This window comes from Cupressus sempervirens, chromosome 9, assembly GCF_028749045.1.
Source record: "Cupressus sempervirens isolate cs-2001-9-10 chromosome 9, ASM2874904v1, whole genome shotgun sequence".
NCBI classification, from domain to species: Eukaryota; Viridiplantae; Streptophyta; class Pinopsida; order Cupressales; family Cupressaceae; genus Cupressus; species Cupressus sempervirens.
The window spans coordinates 11,468,455-11,486,909 of NC_143126.1; positions in this window are offsets into that span (position 1 = coordinate 11,468,455).

An 18,455-nucleotide genomic window follows, 5' to 3' on the forward strand; every position below is an offset into this window, starting at 1 on the left:
AATAACATACATTTATGTTATTAATTAAATCAGTTATGATTTACGGTTATTTAAATTAATAACATGATAATGTTGTATGATATTTTATATACACCAAGAGATTTGACATTTAAATACTTATTTATTTAAATAAGTATATTAACCTAACCATTTATGTAAACATGTATATTCTTACTTTATTTCTAAACACATTCTTATGGCACAACCTAAATATAGAAGATGATGGAATTAAATCATATGACTGAAAACTATGTGTTTTCTTAAATCGTATTTATAGTCTTGTGATGTTTTTCTTTGTGGGTTGTTTAGTTGGCCAAGTTAGAATATGCACTAGAGGCATTTTTGAGATGATTATTTGACTGGATGTCATGATGTATTTTATGATTCAAATTAAGATTTATTTTGATGAGTATTTATGGGAATTTGGATTTTAGGAACTAATGTTATTTTTGGGTTGCGTGTTAAGGAACCAAATTTGATTAATATTACTTTTGTGGTATGGGACACAATTATGGTTTATGAGTTTTGGGATTTTCATCTAGGTGCATCTATATGGGAGTGGTTTGCAATGGGGGTCGAGGCCCAAAGTGGTTTCCACAGTAATTCATTGTAAGTTGTGTAACAAGTGATAACACAGCAATTAAAATATTTTCCTCTCCCATGCCTTCAAATAAATTAAAAAGACAAGTTAGAGATTTTTCCTCTTACATGTCTTGAGTGATTATATAGGCTAAGGATGGGAATGGGATGGTACCTTGAGAGGTATGAATAGTTTTTGATATAAAAAGTGACCAAAACAAGGGGGTTAACCCTTACATCCAAAAAGCTAACAACCAGCACACTACCGGCAAAACAAGTAGATGGCAGTCACTTACTACAGAGGACTAAAACTATCAACCAAAAAATGCTAAATGAAAAAATATAGCTAATAGAGTGTCATCTATACTAATTCAAAAACTATAGTACTAAGCATACTATGATTGTTCAAAAAATGAATTGCTGGCATAAACAAACCAACCCATTCCAAAAATAGCACATGATCATTTACATCTACAAAAATATCATCTATACTAATTCTAAAGACTATATTACTAAACATACTATTAAAGTTTAGTATATAAAACTGTTGGCATAAACACGTCAACCCAAGTCTAAGAATAAGCTATAGACAAGCAAACCAGGTAGCAAAAAAAAACAAATAAACAACTAGGGCTAAAAAACCCCTAGAAACCACCACATTATTTTTCATCTTTATCTTTTCCTTTCCTAGCTAGAAGCACTCTAGCCCAGTCCTCAGCAAGGAATTTATGTAGGAGCTAGTTGTCCTCCATGTCCAGCCCTGTCTCATCCTTCTCTTGCACCAATAATTGGAGGGTGGTAGCAGCAGTATAGGTAACCTTCAAGGAAAATTTAGAGAAGGAGTAAAACCCATCCTCTAAATATTTGACCCTTATCTCTATCTTTACATTCTTCTCATTCTGCTCCTCTTTCTCCTTGTTTCCTTTTTCAACATTCTTATGCACCTCCTTCATCTTTTTCAATGGTTGGTTCTCATCCTACAAAAGCCGAGGGTTAGTACAAGCATTGGTTTTTTCCTTAGCTAGGGGAGAGATGGTGATAGGGGAGGTATCCACTTTATTGCTATCCTCACAGAAGGTAATAGGTTGCAAGGTAAAGCTAGCCGACACATGCGTCATCTTAGTGGTATTGATATTACCAGTCGACACCCGAGTATTATCAATAGATTTTTCACTTTTTTTCTTTCTCCTCATTCCCCCTTTCTCTCTTGGAGTCAGAATGTTTCTCCTCCTCCAATTCTCTTTCATTGTTCTTAGAATTCTCCTTTTCTGCATCCTCGACCCTAAATCTATTTTCCTTTTGTTTATACCTTGCTTGTGTTTTGGCTAACCTTCCCGACCTTCTCCTACCATTTCCTCCCTACTCCTCTAAATCCCCAATGTCCACCTCAACTGGTTTTTCAATTTTTGTTTTTTTATTACCCTTTTGTTCAAATACCAGGTCTAGGTTTTTCTTTTTCTTATTATCCCTACTAGAGGAAGGGTGCAGTGTGTAAATTTTGGTTCCAATGCTTTTACTCAAAGGGGAATTCTAGTGGTGGTGTTGATTATCAACAACAACAACAACCCTAGGGGGATAGAAGGAAAGATGAAATTGGTAAAGTCTAAAAATTAGACCCTAGTGAATGATAGTGAAATTATTACCCTTACTTCTTTTCTCCCTAACATCACTTATCATGTCCTCAAGGGAGTGTAACAGAAAGAACAGGATAGAAATAAACTCTCTATTTCTAAAATGGTTCAAGAGAGGGAAGTGATAATAATAATAAACTCCAAACCTGCCTTTGAGCGTGAGGTACTTCATGATCACCAGGAAAACATCATCCCAAGGAGTCAGTAGCTTATCCCTCTAGAAGCCTCCCCCGTAGCAAACAAGTTCTTCATCCTCAACAAAAAATTTATTCATGTTGGCTTCTTCTGTCATTTTCATAACCTTTTTCCATTTTTTCCCTTTCAAGGACAACCCATTGGCCATCTCAATAACCTCCTTGTTCACTTGGAATGTGATACCATTTATGGTAACTCTGCAATCATTCCATCCATTCACAAACTGAAGAGCACAATTTTCATCATAACCTGCCATTGCCTACATATATAGAAGAAATCCCCCTTCTTTCAATAGGAACCAGGTTGCCATTCTATCCTTAAAATTTTCTATCATTATTGACTCTAATCAATTCAAAACCCCACTCATTTCTTCCTCACTAATTGCTGACCCCCCACATTAGTAATTTACATCTCAACCTTCTTACCCTCAAGCTTGCTGACAGTAGGGATATTTTTCATCAATAACAGCATTGTGATGTTGAAAATAAAATCTCTAGGGCCTTTAAACATCCTACAAGCAATTCTTTGAGGCACTTCAAAATCCCATCCCTTTTCATTATGGGATTCGTGTGTACTTTGCATCATAACTCTAATGTCCCTAAAATCTCTAACAGTATCTGTAATGATATTTTTCATACTTTCAAAAAGAAAATATTTAAAATTTTGTATTATGTTGCCATAATTGTGAAGTAACTCTTACCTCAACTTGTGTCTATTTATTATCCAACCTATACAATAGTGTCTCGTCATCTTTCCTTTACATTTATTATTAGATTTAGCAAGCTTCACCTTCCTAGATATGATATTGCCAAATTTGGCATTAATCTTTATTTGTCTAGCCATGCTCAATTTTTGTTCCCCCCCGCCCTTCCTTGAAAATTAGGGCTTTAATTTCCTCCTTTAGTATATCTATGCTTCTCTAGCACATCATTTCCTTTAATTCAAACCCCGTGGCAATAGCAACATCTGCCACCATATTGCCTTCCCTGTATATGTGTTATAACTAGACTTTTTCCTCATCTTTACGAGAGGGTATTATGGTTCCGCATAGAGTCACTAGAGGGTTAGGGTCTTAAGAGACTACCAAGGTAACCTTAGAGTTGGCTCATCTAATGACACTCCCTAGTAGGTAGCCTAAGTCTCCTTCATTATTTTTTGCATTTTCCTCTAGTGGTGTACTTGTTGGATGTTACTTTTGATGGTGTATTTATGTGATTTGTTACTTATTGATTGGATGTCATTTATTGTTGACAATTGATTTTTATTGATGAGTGTCAGATATTCATTGGTGGTTATTTTATTGTTGGAGTTAGTGACTAGTAGTTTATTTTTATTGATGACAGTTGTTATTTGTTGGTTATTGTGCTTGTGACACTTGACATTGGTTTGGAGGTGGATGTATCTTTTTGGCTTTGATATTTGATTTGTACTTGGTATATGTTGTTGATTTTGGTATATGATGTTGGTTTGGATAAGTGTCTTTTCGAATTTGGTTATCTTTTCTTTATTAGTAATTTGAGTTACCCTTGAGGTATATTTGACTATTTGGATCCCTTGCCTAGGGTTTTTTTATGATTTGATTATCTATGTGTTGATCATACATTATCTCTCCTACACAATGGGAGTGGGAGCCTGACTAGGTGACCACACAATCAAGAGGTAGTGACTTTTTACCATTTGGGTCCACCTCAAATTGACAGATGTTAGAGATTTGTTGATTCAATTTTACCTTTATCATTCTTATTATTATCTTTGAGGCTTCTATTCATTTGATATATCTACATATTATGTATCTTGTATTTTGAGATCCTACAAGATGTTGTATTGTATATAGATGTACTTGTATTTGTTATTGCACATCTTGTGACATGTGCACTGGATGGTGTTATATGTTTGTACTTTATCATATCAATTGTTCTTATGTATGTTCATATGAGATTATGCATCTGTCATTCATTATAATTTTAGATGTCTTACTTAAGACTTAAACTATTAATAAAACTTTCTTAAATGTGACTCAATGCGAAGGAACTCTTCAAAAATAAAATTTGTATTGTAATTGCATTTTTTTAAATGTTGTGTTTGTGTGTATATTGCTTTTGCATTGTTATTTTGGTGTTTTTTAAACTTTTAAAAAAATAGTTGAGTAAAATTTGTAACATATTAGATTTATTTCTTTTGGGTTCTCAAGTGAGGCATTGCAGAGAGAGTGGGGAGAGAGCCTTCTTTTAAAGGCAAATGGGTGGTGGAGATTAAAGAGCTCATCAAGGGTGGAGAATGAGCCTTGAGTGATATGTGTGCAAAAGAATATCACCTAATCAAGATCAATGATTGACTTTAAGAGGTAAAAGATGTGTGGATGAGAAATAAAGCTATTTTAAAAATAAATATTCCTCTAACATAGAAAAGTGTGCCTCTCATGTGAGATAAAAATCCTTTTCTTTTCTCTTTAAATTAGGAATAATATTTTTTATGTGCACACTTAGGATAAGTGGGACTAGGAGATTTTATTTAATTAAAAGGGAGCAAGTTCTTTCAATTAAATAAAACATTTGGGATAAAATAGTCAAACTATAGGTTATAATCGAATAAATAGCAAAGTGATGATTTGATAAAATGTAAGGAATAGATAAATTATGCAAACATGCTAGAAAGGGGGCTCATAGTCTAGATGACCATTTTTGGTTGATTATAGAGTCAAGATCTTTAAATTCTTCCACTAGCTTGAACTTATCATTAAATTCAAACCAATGTTGGCCATCATGCCAACTATAGAATTCCTTTCACGCAAGGTATGACTAACTATAAATATTTCAACCCCTCCAAAATCCTTTTGATTCGTCTAATGTGCTTATCTAGAAACCATGTTTCCACCTTTCCTTTCACTATACAATTAATCACAATTTGAGAATCGCCTTGAAGATGGATCTTCCTACATCCACACTTCTTTGCCAATTAAAGAGTGAAAATTTCCACCAAATATTTAGCTACATTGTTTTTCCTATCTAGAAATGACTTTACACCTAGAGTTAAAATGATGTCTTATGTATCTAGTATAACACCACCCACACCACTTCTACATTGGTTTCCTTTAGATGTCCCATCAAATTGCACTCTATACCACCCTTCTCCTAACTTTCTTGCAGTCTCCTCTCTTTCCTGTAACTCTCGAGAAGGATTAACCCTTGAAAGCCCTTAAACAAGCCTAGAATATTGATTCATTATATTATTGTATTTTAATTAGTATAATGGTAAGGAATAGCATGTACATGCCTTGAATCAAGGCCTCAATAAGAAGTTATTCAATATGTTCAATAAATTTTAGACTACATCAAATTCTTTATTTATTTGTAAAGTGTCAAGTATTATCAAATTTTCAAGTCATTATGGCTTAAATATATCTTCATTTAAAAATTAGTTTTCATGCATGTTAATTTACACTTGGTGGGGTAATCTCTTTCCTTTAGTCAAATTGTATAAGTACATTGATTTAACAACTAGATATATGGTTAAGGATAGTTCAAACATGTAAGATGTCATGGATGTGTTAGCCACAATAGATAATGTAATTGGTAATGTTATAAATGTATATGAAAGAGTCATATATGTTGTTATATTGTTGTTGATGTCAAATTCTTAATTGGATAGACAATATGCTAACTGAATAGAGTGTCGTATCATTAGATTGATGAAGAGGATTTTAAGAAAGTATGATTAAGACATAACTGATAAGTATGGTATTCAATGGGTACTTGAATGAGTTGGATAGTGATAATGTAATATTGGTTTGATTTTTTTACAATCATATATTGTTGTAAAGTATTGGAGAACATATTGGAGAACACAAACTTAGCCAAGTGATTACAATATTACCTAAGCGATTGAAAAACTAAAAGGGAATTTCAGTATTGCATGAGTGAGTCTAGTATTGATCAAGTTCTATATTACCCAAGTAAATGCTATGTTTACCAAGTAACAATTGGAAGTACAAGTTTGAAGAATTGGAATCTAAAGCTAACTTTTGATAAAAATATGGAAAGTTCAAGATGATCTAAGGCATGAGTCAAATTTTGTTACATGATCAATGGCTAGGAAATTTTAATAGGGATTTAATGATGGAGATTAAAGAAGGATAAATATGAGAATAAAGTTCCTTGTTACATTTTCTAAGTATCTAGATTCATTGTATGGATTTTGAATCTACAAATTTGATATGAAATTAAGATTGGTGGTTGTGATTAAGTGGCAATGGATGGAAAAATATGGAAGCTTAAATAACATTATTTAAGGAGTAACTCAAGATAGTTTTAGGTTGTTGATTATGCTAATGTATATGTTGGGTGATTGAATGATATTGATGTTTTTGTAAGTATAAAGTAATAAGAAGAAGATAGAGTAAGGAAAATTGAGCTAAGAAGGGGAAGAGAAAGAGAAAGAGTTCATTATTCGAATGATAGAAAAGAAGATGAAAGAGAAAGAAATAGAGATAAACAAGAAAAGGTAGTTTTCATTCCTAAAAGATCATTTTTATTGTTACTTTCTTATCATTGTAGCAAAAAATCTCATAAAATTGAGTGGACCTAACAAGTCTAGGAAATCCTATATGGTGACATCAATTAGTGTGTTTGTAAGTCTTTTAGAGTAGGCCACTCTTTAGATAGGATGGAGTGATAAATTCTAGATGATATTTCAGTGAAATCCTCTAACAAGGTCACATTAGCAATGTGTATGTAACCTATAACAAGGTTGGATCTTAGTTGAGCTCACTTCAAAAGAGTGAATATTTTTGGGTTTTTTGTCCCAAGTGGTTTTCCCCTTCAATAGGTTTCCACATTAAAATCATGGTGTCAAATATTTGAATGTTATTTGTGTTGCAAGTTGTTTTACATGTTTTTCATATTACTACAACTTTATAACACCTAAGTAATTGCAAGATAATAACATGTAATTTTACTAACACTCAATAATGCAAAGAACAATAAGCTAACAATTTGGAATAAAGTGATTGAAAGAGTTAGATGATAAGTTGAAAGTTCACATAGAGTGATTGTTAATAAAGTTTATGAAGTTTTATTAGTACTAAAATTGTTTGAAGGAACTATATGATAACTAGACATAATTGATTCACAACCTCCCCCCCCCCACCTCTCAGTCATCTAACAATTGGTATCAGAGAAAAATGCTTAGAGAAAGAAGTTTAAAGGAACTTAAGCTAAAGATCAAATATGTATTAGAGAGAGGTACCAAGATTGAACAAAGAGAACTTCTCATGATGGAAGGACAGAATGAAGATGCATCTATTTGGAATTGGAAACAATGTTACACATCAATTAGAACATGAATATACTACCCCTATTAGTCCTCTTACTATGGAGAAAATAAATAAATAAATAAATCATAATAGAATAATGATTGAGATTTCCTTTGCACTCAATGATGTCAAGTTTGATGATATCAAGAATTGCACCACTCCCAAATAGTTGTGGGTTAAACTACACTTTTACATGGAGAAAATGATAATGTGAGAAGAGCCAAAGCTAAAAGTCTTAGAGGAAAGTAAGATGACATGAGAATGAAAGAAGGAGAGAATGATGTTAAGTATGTAAATTGAATCAAAGAATTTGTAAGCACAATCAAAGTTGTTGGAGGTGTTATCAGTGACTCATAAATTATAAGTAAAGTTCACATAACTCTTCTTCCCATTTATGATATCAAATTTTATCTTATTCAAGAAGTGAGAGCAATGCCTAGTAATGTATTAACACTTGACAGTTTAGTTGGTTGGTTGGTTGACTGGATTTGAATTGAGTAATTACAAGAATAGTACAATTACAATTGGAAATAAATTTACATCTTCACTAACCATTGGATGTTCCAAGAAACAAAAGAAAAGAAAGAAGAAAGTGAATATGAATCCTTGGATGATCTAGATGAACCTGAAGCATTTCTTGCAAGAACATTTTCAAGAGGAAAAGTTAAACTACCCTTGATTTGTTTCAAATTTAATGAGGTTGGTCACTTTGTTGTCAAATATCATAAAATAAGTAAGAATTATATAAATGACAAGAAATGTTTCAAGTATAGGAAGAACAAGGACTACAAAGAAAAAGGAAAGAAGTCATGCTACATTGTTGAAGAAGAGCATACTAAGTGTAGTAGTGATGATGACAAGGAAGTTGTTGAGATGGTTTATGTTGCAATCAAGGAAGATCCAAATGGAGAAAGGTATGAAAGTGAAATTACCCTTATTCCACATGTTAGTAAGAATGACTCATGGATTATTGGTAGTGGTTTCTCACATCACATGATTGGTGATCTAAGTAAGTTTGACAAATTTGAAGAAATTGATGATGGTGGAACTATTAAGCTAGGTAATGATGTCCCATGCCCAGTGAAAGATAAAGGATTAGTAATGTTGAATGATAAGTTCAAGTGTGATGATGTATATTGGGTTCAAGGAATTAAGTATAATATTTTGAGTGTTGCACAATTGAATAACTCAGGTCACAAGCTAGAATTTCATAATAGAAAGGTCAACATCTTTGATGATGAAGGTAATCTAATTGGGACAAGAATGCAGAAAAAAGGTAATGTATTCTATCATGATTCTATAGTTGAGACATGATTATTTGCTAGAATTGAGGATGTGTGGTTATGGCATACAAGATTGTGTCATGTGAACTTTGATAACATGGTGAAAATTAGTAGAAAGAAAAGAATAAGGGCTTACCGAATCTTCAAGAACTAGAGAATATTATGTGTAAAGAATGTTAGCTCGTTAAGATGACAAAGTCTAGGTTTCAAGAAAGAAACACACTTCAAATGATATCCTATAATCAATGCATACAAATCTATGAGGTCCAATTGGTTTTGACAGTTACTACAGTAATAAATATTTCATATTGTCTGTTGATGATTATTCAAGGATGATGATTGTAATGCTTATGAAGGTGAAATCACATGTTTTAGATATGTTCATATGGTATAAAGCTAGAGTTGAAAAGGAAGTTGGTAAATCTTTGAAATGTTGAAGATCTTTTAGAGGTGGTGGAGTTTATGTCTATTGAATTCACTTACTTTTGTGCTAAGAATGGTATTGAAAGACAATTATCTGCACCAAGGACACCACAACAAAATGGGATTGTCGAAAGGAGAAATAGATCAATGATGGATTGTGTAAGGACACTCATGATTGAAAAGGAGGTTTCTCATATATTCTAGAGAGAAGAAATTAGTATTGTTGTTTACACAATCAAATGAGTTCAATTGAAGAAAAGAACAAACAATATGCCCTATGAACTTTGGTAGGGTCATACACCCAATGTAAGTTATTTTCAAATTTTGGAAGTAGGTTCTATATTTAAAAACATGCAAGGAATAGTAAACTTTATGTTAAAGGAGATGACGGTATATTCCTTGGCTATTCATCTAAGAGAAAAGATTTAAAATGTTTGAACAAAGCTACTAACAAGATGATTGAAAAAGAAAATATAATATTTGATGAGTTTGTAGAAAGGAATGCTGTGGAGAGTAAGTAGGAACTAAAGTCACAACAAGTTTGTTTATTTCTATGAAGAGGCACATGATACTCTACCCAATTTATAGCACAAAGCAACTAAGAATTATGTAGAGACACCTAAGTTATAGAATTCTTTACCCAAGTACCAACTATTTCAAACTAAGTAGGGAGGTGAACATTTACCAAGTGAAGGAAATGTTGAAAATCAAAGAACTGAACCTGTGTTGGCCAAATGAGGAAGAATCATTCACTTGAACAGATAATGGGAGACAAAAGTGTTAGAATAAAAACAAGAAGTTAAGAGATAGTACTTGTTTGATTGTTGATTTTAAACCAAGAACAATAAAGGCTACATTGGAAAATGAATATTAGGTTAATGTTATGAATGAAGAGATTGATCAAATTGAGAAAAACAATACTTGGACACTAGTATTGAGACCTACTAACAAAAATGCGATTAAAACTGAATCAATTTTTAGAAACGAGTTAAATGAGAATGGATAAGTGGTAAGGAACAAGACAAGATTGGTTTGCAAAGGCTATGCACATGAAGAAGGAATTGATTATGGTGAAATTTTTTCACCTGTGGCAAGATTGGGAGGAGTAAGAAAATTGTTGGATTATGCTACATACAAGAAATTCAAAGTATACCAAATGGATGTCAAATTTACATTTCTAAATGGAATAGTTGAGGATAAAGTATATAGTAAACAACCTAAATGATTTATTGAACTTGAAAAGAAGAACATGGCCTGCAAGTTGAACAAAGCATTATATGGATTGAAACAATCTCCAAGAGCATGTTATGAAAGATTACATTCTTACCTGATTAAGATTGGATGTTCTAGAATAGGTGAAAACAATATTCTATTTTTGAAAAAATGAATCTAAAGATATGGTGTTGATTGTTGAAATATTTTTTGATGACATAATATTTGGAGGAAATGACATGTTGAGTAAGGCATGTGTTGATCAAATGAGTATAGAATTTGAGATGTCTATGTTTGGTGAGATCAAAAAATTCATTAGATTGCAATTCTATCAAACAAAGAAATGTATATGTGACTCAATCCAAGTATGTGAAATAAATCTTGAAGACATCTAGGATGGATGAGTCTAAGCTAGTCAATACACCTATGGTAATTGGAGTGAAATTATCAAAAGAAGAAACTAATGGTGAGGTAAATGAAACACATTAAAAATCTATAATTGGCAATATGTTGTACATAGTAAACCAGATATTACACTTGATGTTAGAATTATTGTAAGGTTTTCATCTAATCCAAAGGAGACTCACATGATTTTTGTGAAAAGAATATTCATATATCTAAAAGGAACTAAAGATTATGGCCTATAATATAGACAAGAGGATGACTTTAATCTTAAAGGTTGCATAGATGTTGATTGGGCTGCTAATGTTGATGATAGAAAAAGCACAAGACATAGAGCTTTACTTTTAGGAGAAAGATTGATTACATGGATAAGAAAGAAACAAAGTTATATTTCACAATCTATTTTTGAAGCTAAATATGTTGTTGTTACAATCAATTATTCAGATATTGTATGGATTAAGTAATTGTTGGAACTTGAATACAAGAAGAGGTAACTAAGCCTATTACTATTTAATGTGATAATACTAGTGCAATAAATATTTCAAAAAATTTGGTGATGCATGAAAAACTAAAACACATATCAATCAAATGTCATTATTTGAGGGAGAAAGTACAAGACAAACAAGTGAGGCTTGAATATGTGAAGTCTAAAGAATAAATTGTTGATATATTTACCAAGTCATTTCCTAAGGATACTTTTGAGTATCTAAGAGGTAAATTGGGGGTCCTACCCCTATCCAAAATTTACTAAGTGAAGAGGCATGTTGCATCAATTCATGGATGAATTGTAATATCTTTATGGAGTTGATGCATATAGTTCACACTTTAGGAATATATCTGAAGTTTTAAAGATGATTGTAGTGAAATTGATGTATACTGTATATGTGTAAGGTACAATGATAACTACAAGGTTTTATAAGTTTCATAGTAAAATTTATAATGACCTTTGGCATTTTTGTCAAAGGGGGAGAATATATTGAAGGGAGAGAAAATTACTAAAAAGAGGGAGAATATACCCAAAGGGGAGAAGAATATAAACAATGAGAAGTATGCAAAAGTCTAAATGAAGATTGTATCCTAAGGGGGAGATATGATAAAGATTGTTGTTGCTCCTATTGAAGATACAAACTAAGTTTCTAGAGATTTTGTAGTTGAAAGAAAAGACCTAAAATGTTGTATTGTTGATAATATGTACATTTGATTATCTTATGTAATGTTTTGTAATGTAAAACATGTGTTGTATGTTTCCATCAATGTCAGATTGTTAACACCAATTGATCTAATGTAATTTTTAATGCTATGAATGTATGTGAAAGAGTCATATCAGTTGTTATATTGTCATTGATGTCAAATTCTTAGTTGGATAGACATTATGCTAACTCAATTGAGTGTCATATCATTTGATTAATGAAGAGAATTTGATTGATGAAGAGGATTTGAAGAAAGTATGATGAAGATAGAATTGATAAGTATGGTATTTAATAGATACTTGAATGAGTTGGATAGTGATAATGTAATATTGGTTTGATTGGTTTATAATCATATATTGTTGTAAAGTATTGGAGAACACAAGCTTAGCCAAGTGAGTGCATTATTGCCCGAACGATTGAAAAAGTAAATGTTGGAATTCTTTAGAATAACTAAGAAGGGGGGTGAATCAATTATCCAAGGTCCAGATGTACAAATAAAACTTTTCATGGCTTAGTGAACCCATATCCATAAAACATATTCAACATGCACGCATCCATTAGATCATACATTCACTTAAACTTGTAGGTTACTATTAAAACAACTTTGCATAAATGTAAGCATGAAAAATAACAAATTCAATAACACATTTGACACAATGATTTAACATGGAAATCTAATTTGGGAAAAAACCACCAGTAACATGCTACTCATTCTCACTCTTCTAAAGTGATGCCCTGTGAAAGGCCAACCCTATTAAAGTTTACAATGCACACTATTAAATGTGACCTGGTTAGAGGATTTCAATTACCCTGTTAGGAGTAACCTTGTTAGAGGACTTTAGATCATTCACTTGGAATCTCACCTGGTTAAAAGATTTATAAATGACTATTAGGTCAACCTTAATCTAAAGGATTTACCCTAGACTGGTACAATGATTAGAAAGTTATAGTAAGGCTTGATCTGATAACAACTTATAACTCACTTGCAAATTACAGATCTTTATTTTAGTACTCCATTCTACTTGGCTTTCACACACTTTAGCTCTAATAGCTTGTTCACCCTTCAAGCATCCATACCATTAAGCCTTCTTGCTTTTCTTGCCAATAGAAATCTCTTATTTTTGGTCATTGAATGGAGCAATACCCTAGACTCTGTGTCTTCCTTAGGTTCTTGCACATGACAACCTTTTCTTCTAACCAGCCATCTCTATAAATAGAAAATTAAGATCTTTTGCTATTCAACCTCTATCATCCATTTTAGGGTTAGGTAGGATTAGGTAGGATTCAATGAATCTACCCATCTTTTCATTTTATTCCCTTCTATAAGCTTCTCCTCCAATCCTCTTCAAATTCACCACAAAATGGTTTACCATGAATAATGTGCCACCAACTCATCATAGTTATCTTCCACACACTTCACAAAATTCAAGAAAATAAAATAGTCGGCTCAAATTTGTCAAATCCATGATCTAACATGAATACTAGGACTTGGCATCAATATGTTGTCACTCAGCTTCCATATTGTTCTTCTACTCGTCATCAACTAGATCACTCAGCAAATACTATATTTTACTGATGCTTGACATCAACTAAACTTTACTCAGCTTACACTATATCAGTCGGCATACACTAAAATTTAACTTTTCTTAGCGAGAACTAATTTTTTGCTCGAATTGCACTAAATTTTCTTGGCACCTACTATCCACTCGGTGTAGACTTAATTCTTCTTACTTCTTCTTCTAGACTTAGTCAATGTATCCTACCTTTGCAACCTTAAGTGGATAATCAATACACTATATCATTACTATCTTAACTAATCTTTGTACTCCTTTTATATATCATAACTCAAAATTTTCTCTAGGTTCTTTTGTTATCTCATTTGATCAAATTCTCTTCATCAATCAAATGAATGATAGTAATCAAATCATCTAAGCAATTTTCTTACCACCAATTAGTAGGTTTGACATTAGTGACAAAACAATGATTGAAATACATTGTCATACTTATATCAATCTATTTTCAACAATATCCATCTTTGGCATTGATGGAAAACTAGTACAACCAACCATAATACCAAAAAAAAAGAAAAAAAATCTTGTATTGAAATCTCTCCCTCTATCAACGGCTTTCATCTTTTGTATAGGTTACAAAATTTTGTTTTAATCAATAGACAAGCAACTCATCCTTATGACCCCCTCTTGATCACTTCATTTTCAAGTATATGTCTCTATTCTTATATCTCCCTCAACACTATCTCCCACTTACTAGGTAGATGTATGTCTTTCAATCATCAAGTACACTATCTCCCTCTGAGTAGATATTTCTTTTTGTATTCTTTCCTTCCTTTTACTATAAAATATCTCCCTCTTTGACAACAATGCCAAAGACTTGTCACATTATCATGTAGATATGAAAATTTACATTTTCTCCCTTTATCACCTAGATTGTGACTAATTTTTAACTCTAGCTCTTTGATTACTTTAGGCAGCTCCTAAAGTAAAATCCACTGCAGCAATGTGTAACATATTTCAATCATCTTAGTTGATGCAAGGAACTTCTCATGCTTCATAGATAGCCTTGTATAGGGGTATCATCCCTAGTTTATCCCTTAGATACTCATGAGCATCTTTAGGTAATGCTTTTGTGAAGATATCATATATTTGTTCTTTTGTATTCACATATTCCATCTTCACCTCTTTGTCTTGCACTAATTCTCTCAAGTAATGATACTTGATTGCAATGTGCTTAGTCTTTGTATGCATCATCGGATTCTTTGATATATTTATAGTCCTTGTATTATCATAATAAAGTATCATAGGTTCAATGATTTCCTCCTTCATACCTTTGAGTAGTTGTGTGATCCACACAATGTTTGTACAATTTACTACAGCAACAACGTATTCAACTTTAGTAGTACATTGAGATATGTAGTTTTGTTTCTTGCTAATCCATGTAACCAACCTTTTTCCTAAGAAAAATGCTCCTCCACTAGTGCTCTTTCTATCATCAATATTTCTAGCCCAATCATCATCAATGTAGGCTCTTAACTCAATTTTTTCATTTTTCTTGTAGTATAGACCATAGTCTTCTATACCTTTTAGATATCTCATTATTCTCTTAACAACCATCAAATGATTCTCCCTACAATTAGTAGAGAATCTTGCAACTATCCCAATAGATAATGCAATATCAGGTCGGCTATGTACTACATATTGCAATTTGTCAATCGTAGACCTGTACAATGTTTGATTCACCTCAATTGAATCATCATTCTTTGATAATTTATGTCCTGTCACCATAGGTGTGCTTACTAGCTTGGAATCTTCCAATCCAAAAGTTTTCAATATCTCCTTTACATATTTTGACTAAGTGATGTATATACCATATTTCATCTGATGTATTTACAAACCCACAAAGAACTTGATTTCTCCAAACATAGACATCTCAAATTATTTCTTCATTTCATTTGTAAAAGCCTTACATAAATTATGTTGACCTCCAAATATGAAATCATCAACAAAAAATTCAGATAGTAAAATACCTTTGCTTTTCTCTATCTTCAAGTAAAGATTGTTGTTATCATCAGTCCTCTCAAATCCAATCTTCACAAGATAATTGTGAAGCCTTTCATACCATGCTCTTGGTGCTTGCTTCAAACCATACAAAGCTTTGTGTAGTCTTCATACCATGTTTTTGTTGTTAGCATCAACAATTCCTTCTTGTAAGAATTTTTCTTAGGGAAAAATAATACCAAGATCAAAAATCTCAATCACTAGTACAATATGGACCAATAATGGATGATCAAAATAAAAATAATGAGAATATCTCATGTGTGTACATACACACTAGAAGTGCATGTATATAGAGGCCTCTAGACTGTCTAAGAGTTAGCAAAGTGATAAGCCTCACAACTAAGCACATGTCCACCAAGAGTGGATTATCCTCCATTGAGCGTAGAAGTTTGTGCGACAATGAGAGGATAAGCTTAAAATAGGTGTATCTCATAAAGAGATGTTGTAGACACCACGTGCTTAATTAGAGTGCAAACAACTATGTTATCTACATGACAACTTAGATGAATATGCAAACTCTTGTGTTGTCACCAAGATAACTCATATGACTATGCATACTCTTAGGTGTCTATATGATAATTAATAAAATAATGCATTTAACCTAAGTAAAATTAACTAAAATGTAATAATAATTAATTATTTACACTAACACCCCCTCTTGAGTGCAACTTAGGGGAATGCACTTAAGCTCACAAAAGCTATAATGAAAATGCATGATGGGTCCTAGCTACTAGCCCATGTTAGGTACCCATGTACAAATTCAATGCTCTACATATAATGTGATGCAATCTCTCTAAAAATGGAGAAAGAGGAAAAACCTCTCAGAAAAACCCTCTCCAAAAAAGAGAGATAAGTACAATAAAGAAGATGAGAGTGAAAAAGACCTTATGAAGGAAAAGATCCCTCTCATAAGAAAGAAGAGAGAAGTCAAGGGACTCCCCTTTCTGAAACAACCCGCACCCCCAAGAGATCTCACAAATGAAGATACTTGACCTCAATGAAGGGTTTGGTGAAGATATCTATGACCTACTCTGCTATAGGACAATACTGCAATATAATGATCTGCTCATGTATTAGCTCTCTAATGTAGTGCATATGAACCTCAATGTGTTTTGTCTATAGATGGTGAACTTGATGTTTTGAGACCTCAATAGCACTCCAATTGTCACAATGAATGAATTTGGGTTTAGGTATGTCAAATCCAATCCTTCAGAATATGTTGTAACCAAATAGCTTTTGTAGCTACAGATATAGCTCCTCAATACTCAGCCTTAGTTGAAGAAAGAGCAATAATATTTTGCTTCTTACTCTACCAACAAATGGGGCTGGAACCAAGATGAAACATATAACCTAAAGTAGACTTACAAGAATCAAGATCCCCTACATAGTCTGAGTCTGTATATCCAACCAACTATATCCCAGTACCTACTACATAGTGCATCCCATGTGTATGTGTACCCTGTATGTAGTACAAGGTGTGTTTTCTAGCCTTCCAATGAAGCTCATGTGGCTCTTACATGAAGTGAGAAACCATGCCAACTGCAAAATCTATGTCAGGGCATGTATATGTCAAGTAAATGAGACTCACAACCAACTATCTGTACAATGTAGCATCAACAAGTGGAGAGGAACACTTTACATCTAACTTAACACCTAAAAGAAAGTGAGTAGGTGCAGGCTTGTAGTCACTCATGTGAAAGTGAGAAAGTAAATCAAGAGCATACTTGGGTTGAGAAAGTGTGATCCTAGATGAAGACTGTGTGATCTCAATATCAAGGAAATAATGAAGTAAACTCAAGTTTTTCATAGAAAATCTGTCCTACAAAGAAGTCTTGACATTGGCAATGATGGATTAAGTACTTCCTGTAATGATCAAGTCATCTACATAAAGCATGAATATCAAGTGTGAGTCATCCTTCTAAAGAATGTAGACATTTGAATCTAAATGACACCTGGTGAATCCTACTGATAGTAGGAAGGAATCCATCTTGGCATACCAAGCCTGAGGAGCCTGCTTCTGACCATAGATAGGCTTCTTCAACTTGCATACCAAGGTAGAATCCTAAATGAAACCATGTGGCTACTCCATATAAATCTCTTCAAGAAGATCACCATTCAAGAATGCACTCTTCACATCCATCTAATGAACAACCCAATCATGAGCTACAACAATATCTAGTGTCAAAAAAATGGAGTTCATCTTAGCTACAGGCGCAAAGGTCTTAGTATAGTCAATACTAGGAACCTGTGAGAAACCTTTGGCAACAAGTCTAGCCTTATAATTATCCACACTTCCATCTATTGCAAACGTGGTCCAACAAATCCACTTACACTGAATCAACTTTCATCCCTTAGGAACAGGAACTAAGTCCCAAGTGTTGTTTTTCATTATATTCTTCCTCCATGGCCTTGTCCCATTTAGGAACCCCTGATGCTCTCTTAAATGATTATGAATCAGAAGCAATGGCAATATATGCATGTGGAAATGATTTGTGTTGTAACCTTGTCCTCCTAGTACCTGAAGGATTCCCCACCAATGAACCTGTTGAATCAAGTGTTTGTTGCACCCAACGAGGTCTAGTGGAAGAAGAAGAAGGAATATCCTCAACTATTTGTGAACCCTATTAAGGTAGTGTCCTACGAGTCAAATTTGAAGG